Raw genomic sequence first — 21652 nt, forward strand, 5'->3', positions numbered from 1 at the left:
ACCAAGAAATAAGTGTTTATAACACGGACATTAAAAACGTCACGCACCAGTAGTCTGTAGCGGATTAGGGGGCAGGCTAAAGGCTTATAGCCTAGGGTGGCTTTTTTTATAGAATTAAGTTTTATTGACTTATTAGATATATTTCTTTTAATATATATATTTTTTATATTTGTCATATAAACACGAATAAAAATAATTTTAAAAAGTTATAATAGTATATTAATATGTACATTGTATGATGTGTACCTATAGGCTGTAGTAAAAATATTACAATTATTTTTACAATTTGAAAATATTTCATTTGGAATAAAATAATTATAGTTAGTTACTAGTTATTATTAATAACTTATTAGAACTTATGTACTTATTGGGAACATCCGACTATCCGAGTATAGATATTTTCATATCTGGCTATTTATATTTCTGTTATGTGACTGTATAAGCATTGTTTATTTGTACTGGTAATAATGGTATCTGAAGTAAAATAATAGACATGAAAAATTTTATTTTTAGAAGTTTTCTATTTTAAAGATTTTATATTTTATATTTTTTTATTATTATTTATTTATTTATTTTTTTTTTTTTTTGATAAAAAAACTGAATAAAATTTGAAGAGAAGGGTTTAGACCAAATATTGTTGGTTCCTTAGAGTTATAGGGGGGGGGGGCAGAGTGATTAAGCATAGGGGCGCCAAAACGCTAAATCCACCACTGCCAGTAGTGTACATAATAAAATAAAATGCGGGTAAAAAATATATATTTGGTTACATGTTAATTTTTTAAACAGTACGTCAGATATTTGAGGGTAACTAAAGCCGTGGCATGCTAATAATGATGTATGTTAGTGACATGATGGGTTTTCATGCATGTCCGTCCATACATTAGACCAATCAACCCTTGTCTATCAAGTAATACTTGAGCGTTTTATAATTGGGTTGCATAATATTACTCGCGGTTCAAAACGTAATTGTTCGCAAAACTTTCTCAATTTCTGATCAACGCCATCCACAATGAAAGTTGCATACTTTGTACTGTCGGAATTTTCATCATTTTCAAAAATATCAAGGAAGTAGTTATAAATCAAATTCTGATTCCGTTATAACGTAATGTTATGAAAAATTAATTGAATACAATCAATAACTTCGTAAGCATGGTAAAAAATCAATAAGGACATGAACAATATATAGTATATCATCAATTTTGGTGAACATAGTAGTATTTTGTTTGTTTCGACCAGTTAAACTCGTTTATCGAAGAATTAATTCCATTAAAATGTTTATTCGTTGCACTAATTATAAAATTAGGTATAATAACTATATTATAATGCATGAATATGTAGTATTTTTCCCCAATAAGCCAAACAAATAATAAGACATTTCCAGGTTTTGATATCTATAATTGATACATTTCTGAGTATACCTTATGTAATTACATTCATATCGTAGTTATAATTTTAAACAAACGATCAACGACACGAGCATCATTGGACAAGTTAAACTGTCGTAAAATAATTAATACAATTTAATCCATTAATTATATGTTATATAGCCTTTTGCTTTTAATTTTTTTTTTTATTTATTTATTTTAAAAAAATTATGATATATTTGATATTAAAAACAATCATAAATCTATTACGACATTTTAAAATATATGTTCAGTAATTAATGTATTATAGGGCTACATAATTAGGGAACTAGCACATTTTACAAGTTTTGTACTCAGGTGTTTCAGTAGTATACAAAGAATTATCGTTGATCGACATCCATCAAGTGTACATGAGTAATTATAACCTTAACTATTTAAATAATTGGTTCAATTATTTATGTAGGATAATGAAAAACGATTAACATACTTAAACGTTTATTAATTATATTTTAAAATTCAAACACTTTCGATGTGATGGAGCGTATCTTTAATATATTTTAGGTACTCAAGATTTCGGTTTGAAATAGTTTAAAAATTAAATGTTTTCATGTTGATTTTAGCTACCGAATAAAGTCGATGAGTATAATATAGGTTTTTAAATTATATATTTTTTTATAGAAGATTAACTATAAACATTTTGAAACAACATCGTCGTCAGAGCCGTCCCGAAGATGAAAATCAAGGGGGGGGGGGTGAATAATATGAAAAATGCCAACTACAATTTTTTTACTCAATGTATGTAGTATAATTAACTATATGTAGTCATATTCTTACTTTTCAACATGTATATATGTGTCAGTGTCGCACGTTCTTAAAATTGACAACTTAATTATATATATTTATATTTTATATTGTATAATAAGTAGTTATATAAATTTTATTCGTGTATACACTGTATTACGAAATATGTAATATTTATTTTCCGTAAGTAAAATTAGGTCCTTCTAGGCTATAATAAAATAAGTCCGACTGCCGACTGGGGTTTCTGTAGGGAGTTGATACACCCCCCCCCCCCAAATCCCCCTTCGGGATGGCCCAGAACATAGTATTTCAATCTAAAAAACATTGAACAAAAATTTTACTATTTCAAAATATCATTAAACATTATTCTAGTAAATTTTATATAAGCGCATTAGATGTTGTAACACTATGATTATCTGAGTTTCACTTATAATACCTTTTAAATGATAATAAATTATAGTATAATCACTACAAATTTTTCAAACACCTTTGGTGAACCACTATAATTTTTCACTTATTATATGATTTTATTTTCACGTATAAAATAATTAAAATTTGAATTTTTATAAAATTATTATAATTTTAAGTTATTTTACTTGACAAAAATATTTGTAAATATAGTTAAACAAATCACAAGCATATTGTCCATAAAATATTTTGCAACAATCTTTGAATTGGAATCGACTTTTATTTTAAATGTTGAAATATTGCATAACCAATTTTTTTATGAATATTAATGATATTTTTATAGTCTTTATAAAAATGTTTTGAAATAAAATGCTAGTTGTACGTTAACTTTGACGATTTATAAAACCTATCTGTGATTCAAAATAATAAAGTTTTATATTTGTAAAAAAATTTTATGTCCCAGATAATAACTAAATATTCAGTATGTATTTATGATAATGGACGTAAATAATTGAAGAAAATAAAAATGTAAATTGTATTTCCTACAAATGACAGTGTAAAATGTGTTAAAAGTTATTATTTTATTTACCAAAACGAAATTCTACAAACGGCGCTTCATTTAGGCAATTATAGTACATTTGTGACGATTAACTATGTAGTCTTGCGAATGCAAATATACTTTTGTAAAAAATCACTTATTTAAAAAGATGTCTTTAATATGTTAACAAATATTTATTTAAAATACTTAAAGATACATTTTAAGTATTTTAAGAAATCTGATGCTAACAACATAATTTAATCATCACAACATTCATAATAAATCACAAGTATATTATTAAACAAAAAAGGTTGAATAAAGTTGTTTAAAAAAAACTTGTTAACATTAGTGGATTTCATACAAACACCTTCACTGCTTTATTTTATCACAATATACTGAATTTTGCTGATTTTTCGATTGAAATGATGATTGATCGCTGTTTTTACAGTTGTGTAAATAATACAATTAAACAATACAACAAAAAAAAAAATATAAATGATGAAACCCTGCAGTGTTTCGAAATGTTTAGTTTTAATACTATATATATAATATAAAACAATTAAGTTAAAAAAATTATAAAATATATTTTGTATAAATTATATAAAACACACAAATCAACATTTTGATTTATTTTTACCATTTAAATACGTTATACAAATTCTTTATTAATTCGTTTTGTAATTTTTTATTCAATATACGAGTATGCTACAACATGATTCAAATTAGACCTTTAGTTTTTATTATTTCTTACATAATGATTTAAATTTGTTGATCAATGAAAATGTTAGCTCTTGTATAAGGTTAAGTGTTTCATTATCTCATTAATGACTTCATTCCGTTTGAACATAAGAATATTCAAGTACCTGCATCTATTATAGATTAGAAATAAATTCGATATGACAAATATTTATGTAATACCAATCCATTATTTTTATGTGTGTTTTTTTGTTAAATGAAATGTTGTTGAAACCGAAATTATAATAATTTCAGGCTAAAATCTTGGCTTTTAAGAATAAGCATTACATGGTTAAACATATTTACGACATGTCAAAATTCACATAATATGGCATTAAAATATAGTTAAATATTTAAAATATAGTTAAATATTTAAAATATAATTAAATAATTATTTATAATTAAATATATTGCATTAAATATTTAACTAGATAATATCCTCATTAAAATGTGAACCACTGCTTCTCGACCACTATGTCGCGAAAAACGTCCAAGTATTTCGCAATAATAGCTGAAACAAATTTACGATAATTTTGTAATTAATAACGATACTAATATTTCTGGTCTATATTATGTTAACTTACAATATTATACCTCAAAAAAAAAAACTTATGATATACTGTACCGTGTATAAACCTGTATATATGGTTCATATTAAAAGACATGTTATTTAATTATAGATATGGAATATATTTTTCATTTTATTTTTATTTTGTTACTATGGTCTCTTTTATAGTTTTAAGAAAAATTCGTATATTTATTTGTTATATATTTATTTATTTTTTATTTCTTATTTTATATATTTATATATACTTTTGGCACCTTATATATTTTTATAATTTAATTAAAATTTATTTTTGTGGTCTACAATATTGCCCTAACTAAGCCAATTTGAAATGTTCGTCATTTTATTATTAAGTTATTTCCCTCGCAATTAAATTCTGTAAAAAGTTATTACCACGTTAAGACTTGCATTATAAACTTCTTTCCCGTTTTATTTTTTCATTTTCTTTTTGAATATTTTCTTCTTTCCTTTTGGTCGTAAAAATCTTTATGTGAACTTTTGGTATATAATAATTGAAATAGCCTTTGTGTACAACCTTTGGTTATGTCATCTATACGTCATTTGAACATAACAGGGTAAATTGCTTATGAAACACCAGTTGACGTTTTCATGATTACCTCCTTGTTATTTCTCATTGTTAGTACAATTTTTAATAGTACTCTAAACACATAATACCCCATAACACATCCACCGTAAACTACTCAGCTTTTATAATGAAAGCTTTCTCAGAGAATAAAAATAAACTATAAAAATATTTCGCGAAATATCGTTAAATATTTTAGCATATACCTTATATATATATATATATATATTTTGTTTTCAATTGCATATTCTTGGTTGGGTGTAATATTAAACTGATCTAGTACAATAACAGTAATTATATTACAATTCATATTTCTAAACCAGTAGTATCAATTTTAAAATTTACCGAAGACCAAATATACAAAAAGTAAAAACCTTCCCTGTTGAGGAAAATTGGAAAAAAAATTATAGCACTGTTTCGATAACGATAGCGACTGTTGTATGAGTTTAGTCTTTGCCAGATAATTTGAGACAGCGGCGGCGGCGCGATAACAGAAAACCAGTGGTTCTCCGTATTTTAATATTATTACCGAAAATACATCAATAAACCAACAGTAGTTAAAAAAATTATTTTACGATATTAATTTCAAATTATTTCCCTAGCTTGACTGTGAGCTTTACGATTTTTAATTTTTGAACTCGTTTAAAAAAACTATTTTATAGCGTACGTTTTCAGTACAAAAGAACACGAACACAATACTGGCACAAATGAGTAAATAATATTTACTAAATATCCATCTATATTACTATATTACATAATGTCCGTATCTGTTAATGATTAATATTGTCATTGGTGAGCCGAGTCATTTATTTTTATACATTTATAATAAACAAATTGTTGATGCGACTGAAGTGCGCCGTGCGGTTGAAACACACCGGGTTCGAACTGGTAACTGCGCGCATCGTAGTCAACTATGTGTCAACCTTTGCACCACAATGCCAGCGACTAGTTTGGGTTATACTTAATGAAAAGCACCGCCGCCGCCGCCTCAATTTATCTGGCAACGACTGTACATAAATGCAAGTACATGACGCGTGATCGTGATCACAACCGTGTATCTATAAATAAAATAATTATTTATTTATGACTTTTAGAAATTGTAGAAACCAAATTGTGCGAGACAAAATTATTCAGTGTAAATTCATATTAGAGATTATTTTTTCTTTTCTTTTAAGAAATTGATATTTCCTTTAATATTTTTTATTTTTAAACTTGGAACTGATAGATATTATTCGAATAATTGTATTTATTGATTTAAATGTTTGAATTCGTATATTTTCAATAAAGCAAATCGGTATAATTAAATAAATAAGTCATTCTGGCTGCAAATATTGACGAATTGTCTTCAGAAAATAATCTCTAAAAAGATCCCGAATGCAATTTAACAAGACTGAAAAACAAAATCATTTATTTTTGTTTGATTTTCATTTAGATAAGTAAATTCTAAGTTGTAAATCAATTCCGAAGAACGCAATTAGGTCACCCTTAATCTAGACAAAACATCACAGCCTCAGCAATAGCCGCGTATTGTCTGTTTTCGTGTACTGATACAAGGTTTTCTTCCCCCTCCCCCAACCTTATTGTCCACACAGTAAATTTCAAAGCGAAAATCAATCTTGAAAACATCGAATAAATTTGTTTTTGAACGGAATTTAAATGTTTATCGAAAACAACGTGCTGACGTTTTAACATGTATCACGGTGCGGGGTTGAAATATGATGCGCGGAACTCGGTTAGAATTCGCCGCCATGCAACGGAAACCGCATGTAATAGCACTCGTCTTCACGCCACTGAACGCGTCTTGTCTCGGATAACAATGAAAACTCCGCACAAAGTTTACCCCGCGTGTATACGCCGTAAGTGATGCTCGGTTTCCGTCCCCGAATTTACAGACGTGATTAAACCGAACAACGTTTCTTCATTGTGACAAAGTATACCGGTCACGCGCATAATAGGGTCGCCGACAATGTTGAGACTTATCTAGACAAATTTTGTCTAGATAAATTATCTAGATAATTATATAATTATCTTTTATCATACCTATCTAGATGGATGAATTTTATATCTTGGATATTTTTTTTTAGAGGAAATGAAATTATTTAAAAATTCTTCTTTCTAAATTAAATTATTTAGAAATTCTTTTTTCTAAATCAAATTATTTAGAAATTCGTTTCTATATAAAAAAAAAAAAAAGGAATTACATATTTTTATTAAAAAATATTTTTTTCGATAATTAATACCTTGAATTCGAATTGTTAAGTCATTTTAGTAAAAAATTGTGTATTTATAATAATATTATATATTAGGTATTATTTATTCTTAATTTTTTCGTTAGAGATCCGGAACTAGGTGCTAAAATATAGAGTATACCTACGTTCATTGTTACGTTGTATGTTGGTGACTCGTCGACCGTCAGTATGCCATACCCTAGCAAATATTTAAATGACGCTCCCAATTTAAAGGAGGTATTAAAAAAAATTATCTTTTTTTATCGAGATAAAAAAGTATTCTAGAGTATATATTCTAAAGTATATCTAAATCATTTTTTGTCGTATTATCTTTATCTTTATCTAGATAAAAAAAGTACTTATCTAATCCCAATACTGGTCACCGAGTTCGGTGGCGTCCGATCACGGGACAATAAGTTTATTCGCTTTTAAAAATCCGTTCGTCGGTCGTGTCGACGACAATCAATAGCAACGATCGTATCGTCCGCGTTGCGTACCACGGATATTGTACATTGATCGCGTGTATACCGCGTGTTCCAAATGTAAATATAATTAGTTTGACGTCGCTGCGCTCGCAGCTCTCGCCGTTCTATTAGTATTGCTGCTGCTGTGTACATACTTGTACACAAACCGATCTGTTGATCTGTCATTAGCGATACAGTTATGCGATTAACGGATAAACACATTATGGTACGTGATGATGAGTTTGTTTCGATTCGGATACAAAGCTTAACCGCCTGCACGCGTACTACGACTGCACCTCGTAAATTAATTTAAATATTTAACATTGTAAAATCCGAGGGCACGCCGAGTTCTCATTAAAAAAAAAAAAAAAAAAAAAAAAAAGTAAAAAAAATTAAATAAAAAAATGGCTGTTGTTCGTCCGTTGTTGCGAACGATAAGTTAATCTGATTTTAATTTCGAAAAACAGATTTATGTCCGTCGAGAAATGTTAGTTAACCAACCACGAGACTCAAAGCGTTTATTGATTTTTATATATATTTTTTTTTATATATAATTTTAATATTTGACCGGATTTTTCAATATTCAAAAGGATATTAAGGTGCACGAGATGGATTAAATATTAAAATCGGGAACTGATCAATCTAATGTAAAATCTTTATGGTGTATAAAAATGCAAAATTGTTATCAGCAAACTACCATCAATGTACCGGTGGGCATGATATCGAATTTATACTGATCTTATAATATAAAATAAAGCCTTTGTCTCTTCTCGACGCCACGGTATTCATTCAAAATTTTATATATTTATATTTTTTATTATGTACTAATGAACTTTATCGATGTTTAAACTCTAGGTTAAATGTTCCGGAAATTCTGTTTTCATTTTTATTGATTGAAAATGTAATATTTTATCATCAAAATAAATTAAACGTCCATGTAATATCAATTTTTCTGGTGGTGATATTAATGAATATTAACATACACGCACGTTACGGTTAATGAAGAATACCATGCAGTGAATTGTTAGGGGGTTTCAATAATTTCATTAACTCCATCAAAATGGATTTTATTCACAAAGTATGAATAATTATTAATATAATCATTATTACTGTTTATATAACAAATAAAAATACGATAGAATGCAAAATAAGTGCACATTAAACTGTACTTTACTAAATACTAAAAATGATTCCATATAAAATATTCTTTGTAATAAAATACTCATCTATAATTATATAAATAATGTTAGTACCTTCGGGATGGTAATGATTGTTAAAAATTAACTATCAAACTGTTTTTAAAGTCATCTCTCTTTTTTTCATAAAAATGAATTTAATTTAATTCATGTATATGTAACGATCATATCCTGGTTTTTTGAAACAACAAATAAAAAACAATTATTTTCTTATGTTGTAATATTTCACATTTTTTAACATTGCATTTCCATAAGCTGCATTAAATTATTCATATTTAAATAAGCTGTATTTTATATTTTTTTAAATTATTCGTGATAATTCTTTATGAAACTTTTTATTCGTTTAAACAAAAGTAAATTTTATTTAATTCTAAATTAATTTATTTATCCATTGTTTGGGGTTTAATAAGACAACTCACATTTGGCTTATACGAACACCTTAAATATACAAACCCTGTTTATGTTTACTTTTTTTTCATATTTATTCTCATATGATATTAATAATATTTTTCCAAATTCAAATAGTATTACATAGTTTGTCTATATTTTTAGTATATAAAGGATCATTATTGTTTGTATATGTCGAGTATAAAATATTATAACAAAAGTAATTGATTATGTAAATAACAATGAATATTCTTAGTCGAATTTACAATCAATCATATAAACAAAGGTAGTAATTTTTTTCAATATTATTACTGAATAACGTCTTTGACAAAAGTCTGTTGACTTTTTCACATGGTTATAATGGTAAACAAACCATGGAATAATTAATTATCATTTTTTTTTTCAATTAACTTAAAAGACACAAATATTAATATCTTTCCATTAGGTACTGAATATACTATATATATTATATGATAGTATATTATTTAATACATGTAAATTATATACATAAAAAGCTGGAAATAATTTAGTTTTAATTATTTGTAAAAGCAATAACGACTTTTGCACTAAAATAGTTATTAATATCAAATATTTAAAAATCAATATACTCAATATTTTATGCTATTTGTTATTCGTAAATAATATTTATTTATTTTTTAAGAATACTATATTTTATATCTTAACCATCACGCATTTAATTGTTTTCTTTTTTATTGAAACTACTACGATCTTTTTAATTAATAAGTATTTTGTTTCGATTATGGCAACAATAGAAAATTGTATTAAATGTCTTATTCATATATTTTGAATAATTCAGTGTTTAGAATGTTCTCAATTTTAATAACTCTGAATTATATTTATTTTTCCGTAAAAATCAATAATCATGTAGCTAAAATATGATATTCAATAAAAATAAAATCACTTTACTCGATTATTTTAATTAAATTGTATTTTGTAAGCTTAGATAACGTGTCTCATTATTTTGTTTTGTTACGGTCATTAAAATAATAAACTACGTGCTCGAAAACTCATTAGTATGCACGCAAAAATCGATTTGTTACAATAACTTATTTTTTAGTCCGTGGACAGAAACATCAGAATTTCAATTAATCGGGAATCTCAAATATTTCAATTTTGTGATTCCATGAAGTTTTCGCGGCCGTACATACTATAACCACAAAGCTGCCAGTTTCTTTGAATGTTTCCACTTGTTTTTGACTTTGATGTAATACGCGTTATATTATTATATTATTTATTTATTTATTTATTATACTGTAAAAAAAAAAAAGTTCTATTTAGAGAGTAAGAATAAAGTAGAGAATAAATTGTAATAATATAGAATTTAATTTAGTTACGTACATTATTAATATCGTTAATATCACAAGAGAAGATAGATTAGATCAGTAGAATTATCAATTGACATTAACATATTAACTAAGAAAAATACATTTAAATCTTATAAATAAATAAAGTTTGTTCAAATACTGAGATCTCTCTCTCTCTCTCTCACTCACTCTCTCTCTCTCTCTCTCTCACTCTCTCTTTCTCTCTCTTATTCAAAATCTATTTTGTCTATTTGTTGTGACCATTATTTTATCCGTATGTAATTACACTCGACTGTACACTTTAGTGAGAACGTATTTACCCACATAATCCGTTAGGTTAGACACGTTGACTTGAATACAATTTACCCATTGGATGCAAGAACCGGTTATTCGATGCAAACAAAACTTGCATTGAATTGAAAACCCACTACGTAAATCATTGAATCCCAGAAAATGTTAATGTTTTATCACGAAGTAATGTTCACCACATCGATTCGATTAAGATGGTTTTGCCTCTGAGGGTATATGATAAGCTTTAAGACTCTAACGCTTGTTTATAGGGCATAAAAATACTGCGTATTTTTATGCGATTATAGGATTATACAGTGCGCTAACGCCTTTGCAGCGTCGATATGATTTAACGGTGTACGTACATCATTGAAGAAATATTATTATTAGCCAGCAATACGACGGATTAGAAGTCATTCAGAGTGGCTACTAAGCAGCGTTCAGGTCCATTACACCAACAGAGCCAACCAATTAATTATGTACCGCCGTCGGTCGAATAAATGCATTGATCGTGGTAATGACGGTGACGGGTTTGCCACAGTAGTGACGTTTCAATTTTAAGGATTCATCAGTATGATCGTGGTCCCTCGCACTCTATACATACGGCAAATGTTGATGAATTAATGTGATGGAACCTTTATTTTACGGAAGGTTAGATAACGATAGAGAAAAACTTCGATACGATCGACATGAACGATAGAACGTAGATTTAATTTGCCTCTTAAAAACGATTGCCATCGTCTCGTTGTAACGTGAAGATATTATATGACGACGGCAGAACGAACGAAAATCGTCTATCCACGTGGAGACACGAGACGCAGGACGAGAGAGGTCGTAGAACCGTTTTTTGGTTAAAAACACCCACGCGATGGAAATAGAAATGCGAGGTCACGCACTCTTACACTCTTTCTCGTAACATCGTGTATGTAATGTTACTCTCTACCGGGTAGACGAATCAATTGTCATCCACTGAAGGAGCAGAGCTGACACGGAAAACCCGGAGAACGGGAGCGTAAACGGCTTCGGCACCATTCCGTTAATTGCTTCGACGTGTACGGTTGTCGGTGCACCCATACACGTGTACCGATGCAGGACAAACAATAATATCGATTTCGTCCGTTGACGGAACAGTCGTCCACCATCGGAGGAACGACCAACATTACGTAATGAACAACGCGACGGACGCGGTAGAAAACGTCCTTTTCAGCCGGTGCGCACGTGCCGTGAAGTCCTGTTACCGTCGCGTTACATCCGTGGGCGCAACTAGACCTCAAATATTGGGGGTGCTGAAATCGCTGAAAATTAAATTAAATGGTATTTAACGGTAATTACTATAGAATATACAGATCTGAAAAAAAAAGAAAAAAGAGTGTTACATTTGAACTCAAGGGTGCTAAAGACCTTATTGCATCCTCCCCGTAGTTGCGCCTATGGTTACATCGGCGCGCACGAGGTCAGTCGCGCCACCACGTCCTTTGGCCTGTTTTATCGTCGACGCGCACGCGGAACAAACGGTACTCCACCGGCATCGCACAATGCGCATTGATTGAACGGCTCGTGCAGCGTGAATTTTAATCATTATCAACAATGGATAACGCTCGGCGACGGTTTCGAGTGCACGGACGGGCGGGGGTGGGCACCTGCACGGATGTTTCCGCTTTTCATTTCGGTCGATTTCCCCTTAGGGAAACGGAAGTAACGGATCCAGGTTATTACTATGGATATGTGCGTACGCGCGTGGGTGTAGAGATGTGTGTTGGTTTCCGCGAGCGCCCACGCGCACACAGTATAGAAGCGACATGGTTTATATTTTACCGTCATCGTGGCAGGCGGTGGTTTCGGTATAATTATGTAAATTACAACTGTACGAGCTTTCCAAGTGTGTGTGCGTATGTGTGTGAGGAGCATGCGTGTGCAATTCGAACGAGTGGCGAAGAAAAACGCGAGAGTGTTCAACATAATACGGGGCAAGGAGTTCAATGACGCATGTTTCGATGTTGTGGACGGGGAAAAAAGGCCATTCGCGTAAAACCGCAATAAAGTTCGGCTGCTGCGCCCGCCGAGATGCTGAGCTGTAATCTGGGCAACCCCTAAACGGGTATCGGTTTTACGATGACGTGTTGTTTCTCGCGTTCGGAAAACACTTCGTCCGAGCCAGTCCTTGCGTTCTGCCAGTTTGACGGAAATCAAATGCGTAAGAGACCGTTAAATTGTATGCGATGCCGTTATATTGTATATACGACGCCGTAATTGATAAAATTTCAGAACACGTAGTGCCGTCCCGAGGGCAGGGCAAACGGGGCACTCGCCTAGGGCCTCGAGTATATACAATAAATATAAAAATGTTTCCAAGCGTTTTAGCAACGACTTGGAATTTAAATATGTTTCGGATAATATCAATGTTTACAAAGTAAAAAAACGGTTTTTGTAAATTTGTAAATGATCAGGTAATATATCGAGAACATTATGATATAGGTAATTGGTTTTTATTTTTGTTTTATTTTAATATTGGTATTTATTTTTATTTTTTCCCTCGAAATGATGACGTCGTTAAACGTCGATAACAACATACCATATATTATTTTATTATTGTTACTTAATATAATTAATTTAATAACATGAAACTTTTTAATACAAAATATTTTCTGATACAGCGTGTTCTTTCAGAGTGATTGAAAAAATGTACAATTATTTTCATTACTTTTTGAATTTATTTTTGACTATCATTTTGTTTACGATTATTTCTCCTGGTGGTGTTCTCATTCGTGAACTCCCAAGTTCGTTTACCTTTTTTTCTTGAACATTACGCAGTGATTTGTCAACGTGCTACCGCTGTGCTTATTATTGCGAATAATTTATTGTAATAAACATATTATACAATATACGGGCATTCGGAATACGGCTATACAATATACGTGTATTCCTATATATATACTTTTTATACAGTATGCGGGACATGAGTAATATTATACAAGTATACTTTTTAAATTTTTATATTTTAAGTATAGATGGCTTTTATTTTTTTTAATACTAGAATTGCAATATGTCATTGTGTACTAAGTTAAACAAATGGTTATTTATAACTAATTAGTTACACATTTTTTTAAATTTAAGAATAAAACTAAATCAATTAAAATTGACATAAAAATGTAATGTATGAATTTACTTTAGTTTGTTAAAGTTATCTGTAAGCAATAGTTAACATTTTGGTTGTTTTTTTAATAGAAATGAACATTGATTAAAAATAAACATATATTACATATAATACATCTTGTTTAAACATATTATATTTTATATAAATATAATTATACCTATATTTATTTTTACGCAGTTTTTCTAAATTAAAACTTATCAAAAACTATTTAAGAAATGCCATGTCCCAACAGAGATTAACAGGTTTGGTGACACTAGCAATCGAGACAGGCATATCAGAAAAAATAAACTATGAAACCATAATTCAAAACTTTTTAGCACAGAGAAGTAGAAAAAATAATCGTGCATAGTTATTTTATACGATTTGTAGATAGTGCAGTCATGTATAAACTTTGGTCATTATGCTTAAATAAAATAATTTTGTTTTTAATCTAAATAACTTTTTAGCTTTTTTTTTAAATTGGAAGGCTATGAAGAAAGTTAAGATCAACAAGTTCCTCTAATCGTATTATTTGTATTTAATTTTAGAGCATAATTGATTAATTGGTTGTTCAATAAATAAATCCTATAAAATGTTAAAAATGTGTGTCTTGAGCAGTGTTTGTCAAACTGTGTTACTATCATGGAAAGGACATAGATAGTATGTAAAAAAATTCTTGCTTTATAAAAAATTTCAATTATTATAAACATTAAATATTATTTAATATTAGGTGATTATTTTAGTGGTTTTATAAATATTGACGGTGATGTTGTTAGTATTCGTAGAATTTTTGATAACCCCTAAACTAACTTTTACATGTAAATAAGGTAGGTATACATTAGTTGATTACAAAAGAAGGTTATTAGGTCAAGTATGTAGACGTTTTTGTAATAGGCAAGTGTTACTCGACTAGGTATCTATAAAAATATTGAGAACCGCTATTCTATTGTACCTATGAATTTCAATATAATATTGTAGGGCCTCGAATTCTGATGATGCGCAGGGCCTCGCAAAACCCTGGAACGGTACTGAGAACACGAACTGCATCAACAACGGTTTCATATATGAATAATTCATCAATATCAAACAAATTAAACACTACTACTAATGAGATAATTGTTTGATTTTTATCATTCCGATAAAATTGAATTAGTTGATATTATTATGAGACTGCAACTTCTAAGTAGCTATTCCAATTAGTTATCCTACAATAATTTCATCACTTATATCTGGTTTTACGTTGCATTCGTGGTAACAAATTATTTTGAATATTTTCGAGAAATGTTCTTCAAGCTTTCTATTAAGAAAAATCTCGCACCAGATTATTAATAAATATTATACTAAAATACTCAAATAGATTGGTTATAAATTCCAAATGAAATGTATAAGAAATGAATAATGAAAATTTTAATTTGTATTGTGTAACATCGATTTCTATTTCAATTACTAGCCGAGCAATAATATCTAATTTAAATGGAAACGTTTTCTTTTTTCCGTTCTGAGGTTTCAGTTCCCCTGTACGTCTATTGTTCTGAATACATTACATTGTTCTTGCATACAAGTTTTTTTATTTTTACACGAGATGTATTTGATGTTAAAATATGCTCATCTTAGGTTTGCAAATTTAAAAACGCTGTATATAAATGAGCGTCGAAAAAATAGTGTATTATTTGAATATTTTATATTAAATAATAATACCAAATAGTGTTTTGAAAAACGAAATATCGATTTTTCTGTAGACACTCATACTTTTTTCCCTGCAAATAGTATTTACTCTATTATTTGAGAGCAAATCAATCAGTGAGTCACTGACATGCCTAAAATATAATATTTCTTTTGACAGTTTTTGTATCCTATACAAAGATGTTGTATTATTAAATACATTTTCTACATCTGCAGTTCGTACACCAATATGTTGTTTCGCACAAATTGAAAATGAAAAAAAAAAAATTCAAAAAACATATATTCTTTAACAGATAAAATCCTTTTAAACTACCCGAAATACTTACGTACATGCATAAGAAATCATTTGTAATTTACAATTTTAAAATTTACAAAATATCATAACTTCTATTGAGTTGCAAAATAATCATTAAAAACAATCAAATTGTACGAGTTTATGATTTATTGTCTTGTTATGATATATTTATATTTTATAATATTTTGCTGTAACTTAAAGTAAATTACGGCTATGGAGATTCGAAAATGTAAATGAATATTTATTTTTACACTTTATAAATATTGTATGCATACTTTAAGATTTGACATGGTAATATATTATCACGAGTTTATAAATAAAAGCATAATAAAAAACTTATACATTATATAGTAGCACTTTTTTATTAATTTAAAATTATTGGAATCAAAATGTATACGTTTTCATTGAATTCGTTGAATGATACACTGATTTAATGTACAGTTTTATAATAAAGACTTTAATCACATTTTACATTAAAAGCACTTCTTTCCCTAAATTTTTAATGTATTTTAACGGATTGATGATTTTAATTTTAAACACACATTACACGAATACACCAACAGTTTGAAATGAGTCTAGATTAAGGTCTATAAATGAGTAAACAGTTTACTGCACACATCACATAGAAAATACAACTTTTATACATCGTAAACCCTAAAACTCACTTCTAAACTGTAGTGCTATATACTTCAATGCTGAATACTAAAATGAAAAATCCTCAAATATTTTAATTCCTCAGTACAATAATTACCAATGAATTTTAACAACCCGAAATAAGTATCCGTTTTGTGTTTATTGTAATTCAGAATAAAAATTCGTATATATCAAGCGCATATAGTCAGTGGCGTATCCAAGATTCATTTAACGGGGGTGTTTTAAAATTTAATCAACTCATGGTAATTAAGAGGCTTTGCCCCCCCCCCCGTATTACATTAATAAATACCATGTATATATTAAAATGATTAAATTAAGACAGTGTATGTAAAATCTACAAGTTGTATATAACGTTTATTCAAATTATAATGTAAGTTTGCAATTTGGTGAAACCTAATCATAACCTAACCTAACCTAACCTAACCATAAAATACGATGGGGGTGTTTTAACTCCCACATCACCCCCCCCCAAATACGCCCCTGCATATAATATATACTATGCGTTCATATAACAAATATGTGGTATTGTACTATAATGTTTACATATGCTTGTAACTGTTATTAATGATACATGTATATATACAGTGTAATTTCTAAAAAACAACAATATTTATTATTTTCTATACTACAGTAGTGGTTGAGACGTACATAGTATAGTAATATTTTAATACACGTTTGAAGTTTCGAGTGTGTTGTGAGTATAATACTATATCCATCGAAAAACTGTCAGCGTAAATTTCAAATATTATTTTTTCGTTCCACCCTTGGTTCACGGAAACACGTTAACTATGTACAACATGATACATGGGAAAAATAATTTATTAATCACCAACAATTATCTTATTAAAGCGAATTCTATATTATACTATTGAGCATAAAACTGAAGCCTCAATGCAATTTACGGTTCCAGTTTCGGTTTGGTTCTTAGAAAAACAAAATTTCGGTTTTAGTTTTTTTTGTAATTCAAAAAAAAAAAATAAATAGGTATATAAAATTATAGGTTTTGGTTTTTAAATTAACAAAAAATTAGGTTTCGGTTCTTAAAAAATTTAAAAATTCGTTTTAAGTGTTGGTATTTTATTTATGTAAGAAAAATGTTATTCAGCTACGATTTTTTAAAATATAATAAAATATTAACATTAGTAATTGATGAACAATACCAATTTTCAATCAGATATCCTACCAGTATCTTAGGACTAAATAATAAGAAATTTACTTATCAGCGTCACATAATGCAAGACTCTGTTTCAAATAACCTTTTTTTATTTTTCATATTATATACGAGTACATTGATTGTTTTGTATCATTTTTGAACAACCACTTATAAGGTATATTAGTATTCATTATATTAAATCTTTAAAATATTCGTATACACTAATCTTTTTTTTATTATATTTTTAAAATATATATATATATATATATATTTTATTTCTATATTTATTTAAGAATATACTTGCAATCGGGATTTTAGTAGATAGTATATAGGAAAATCTGTTCAACTTTCATAAAATTGTATACAGATTACATCACATCATAGCTGTACATATATATATATATATATATGGCATATTTATGGGAAGGGGGTGTTGGGGGTTTCCCCCCCAGATAATTTACAGACCTTACATTTTTAAATTTCGATCAATTTGAAATACGTTAATTTTATAAATTTGAATTAAGGAAAAATTTTAAAATTTATAAATTTTATTAATTTAATAAAGCTATATTTTATAAAAACTTATAAACCCGGGTATGATATATTATAAAACACCAATATTATAATATTGATGTTTTTGACTGTGCAAGTTGAAATACATTAAACACTTCACAGACTAATAATGCCAATAGTTGTAGCCTGTATACCCCAAGGTCATCAATTAACACTTGATCCAATTAAGCTTTTATCAAATGTTTACTATTATTTTTCATTCATTTTGTATGATTACTGTTAAATCTCCGTTTACCGTCAGTAACGAATTTTCGTTTCATTCGTCAATCGCTGACGGTAACCGCAATAGTTATCGCCGTTACAAATGTATTGAAATAACTTACTTCGAGTAGAACACCTGTGTGACAGTCTGCGGAATTATTATTTTACACTCGGACGATAAATTAGTAAAATTGATAACGTCGTTTTGGCCGTGCTCGGTTTCTTATTACTCGACCCCAGTCTTTTTATGTCTGTTGTTAATTACACAATATACGTGATTTATTATTATGTTGTTTTCGTGTTTTGTCGCATTAATTAAATTAAAAATTTAAAATACCATAATGATATATTTATAATGGGAATAACGGCCATAATGGTTTGTACGCGGTGGCAGATTCCATTGTATGCGTGTAGTATTCTGGAAAATAGAAGGTATTCATCCAAAACCGAGCTGCTTCTTAAAGTTTACAACACATCATAATTTTTTAATATTCACGCACCGTTTATCTACGATATTTTCAATGTATTAGCGATAATATACGCATGTCCAACATGGGAATGTAGCGGTTTGTTTTATTTTTATCATCGTCGTTATTATAATTCGTTTAGATGTTTATAACCGCACTCGCGAACGATTCGTACCTCAACATTCCGAGGTGCATACACTGCATATATCATCCGAACACGTTTTTTTCTCGCAACAGTTTTTTCCGAGACGGAAACGTTTCGAGTACGAATCAATTGCGCTTATTATGCTCGCACGAGTCGCTTATATTCCAAAATGATTATTCACGAAACGTTTGCGGTAAACAAGAACATTACGTTACGTGTCGTCCGTACGTTACATACGTCAGTAGTAAGTACGATTCGTTCATTAATTGAAATTTGCAACGCTGAGCATTAAGGAGTTAAAAAGTTAAAGTTAAATTACTTTTAACTAAACTACATAATGAGTTGTCACTTTTTCTGTTTTAAAAGTAACTTTTAACGTAGCGAGTTAATATATTTTACAGTCACGTTAAGTTCTATTTTTTCTTAGTACAAACCTCATAGATTTATAATTGCATTTTGTGTAATAAGAAAATAATACGAGTATAATAATACTGATAATTATTGTCTTAAATATAAAATATTACCGTATATATCATGATGCAGGTTATACGTTTTTGGTATTCTAAAGAATATACATTGTTGAAATATTCTGCACTATGTCTGGCTTTTAAAATAATTTGTATGAATACAAATATTTAATGGCTGTTACGAATTACAAAATGTCAACATTTAGAAAACGGCTTATGAGAAATAAATAATAATTTTTAATCGTTTAATACAGGTAATCATTATTGAGAAAAGAAAAATATATATCTAAACCCAATATCATATATATATATATATATGTTTGTAAACTTACTAATCATTTTAAATTCAACAAATTTCTTGTTTGTTTTATTTATACTCATCAATTGCAAATAGAGCGATATGTTGGCCTGTGGTGGCGACCTAAACTAGTAAACTAGTAATTCATCTTATTTACTAATAGCTGGTTAGGTTATTATTTATTATTGAACATCCATTGATGTTCGGACCGTAATTAACTACGGCAACTTACATTTTTTTTTAAACATTAAGACCTATACAATAATATTATATTATTCGTTAAGCTTAACAAAAGCTACCAGTTCTATGTATAAAAAAGAAATTACTTTTTTTTTTCAATTAAATTGTTACTCTTACAAGTTTAATAAAAAATAATTTTAAACTTAACTTATATTTTTCCCAAGTAACTTAACGTTTTAATAAATAATACAGTTGACTTGTTCAACTTTGAAAATACGTATATAATAAGTGTTATGCATGTCTGTGTTTTCCGTTTCAATCAGGATATGTATTAGACGTTTAAAATGAAATTCGAACGTCGCCATGAACCAAAGCTCGAGCATAGAATTAATCTTGAACGCAAACTGTTCGCGGCTATCGCATGCGAAAAATTATTGATACACGCAAAAAATTCCATCCGGTAAAATTCGAAGAAACATTTAGCGTTTAATAGCGCTGCAGCAAAACAATGATTATAGCGGATGATCATTTAGTAGTTCGGTTATGGTTTCACATAAATGCGCGTCTCAGCCGCGCCGTGCCGACTGCTTTTGGCCCCAATGTAAAAATAATTACAATAATAATAATAAAGATATCTGACAAAAACATTCGGAAAATCGAAAATCGGCACCTATTTCTGTTTCATTATTATAATTTTTTGTCGGACGACGGTATTATTTTATTATTTTTATCTTTTTGAAGTAATGATCTATGAAAAAAGCTTCTTTTTTTTTAAACTATTAAATATACAAGTGCATAATATGATCTAATAAATTCATAGTTCAGTTTCGTATAACCATGATTGTACATATAGTTTGTCATGTTTTTAATTTTTTTTCCGTATTTAAATGCCAACGTCAATTATTTTAAAATTACTTCCAATACATTGAAATCTTTGACCGAATTTCTAGAGAAAAAAAAAACAAAAACATTCGAAAAAGAAAATATTTATTTTATTACATTGTTATGGAATATATTAATTTAAAAAAGTGCTGGTACAGAAAATGGTCGAGATAAAGTGATGGGTACTTAACTGGAGAGGGTGTGTCTGGGTTTAAAAGCATTGATAAATCACTGCAATTAAAAAAACGTTTCTGAGTGGAATTCGCAATTTAATATAATTTCAGGTTATTGATTTTATGTTAATTTTTTTTTTCTTGCGTTCGAGTATAATAATATTGTATTTAAAATTTTAAATCTACAATGGCACGTTTAGTAAAGTTTTATACTCTTAAAACTTGAAAAAGATAACGGTTAACGGAACTGAAAATCTTGGTTTATTATTAAGAATATATGTTATTGATGAATTTTATTTTACACAAACAAGAATAAAATTAATTTAATTTGTTTAATGAAATTTATACAACTTTGTTCAAGATCACATGTGTTTTGAAATATGTCAAAAATTTCCCGAAAATCACATTGATAATAAAAATTAAAACAAATAAATATCCAATATAATCAGAAGATTTTTTAAGCAAT

The 21652-nt window shown here is 28.6% G+C and overlaps 1 protein-coding gene across 1 annotated transcript in view; it reads left to right on the top strand.

Moving 5' to 3' along the window:
• Positions 1-21652, top strand: part of LOC112693509 (discoidin domain-containing receptor 2) — a 347933-nt gene that overhangs the window by 224661 nt on the left and 101620 nt on the right. The window lies entirely within an intron of this gene.

The sequence above is a fragment of the Sipha flava genome, unplaced genomic scaffold (assembly GCF_003268045.1).
Source record: "Sipha flava isolate LNK unplaced genomic scaffold, YSA_version1 88_pilon_pilon, whole genome shotgun sequence".
NCBI classification, from domain to species: Eukaryota; Metazoa; Arthropoda; class Insecta; order Hemiptera; family Aphididae; genus Sipha; species Sipha flava.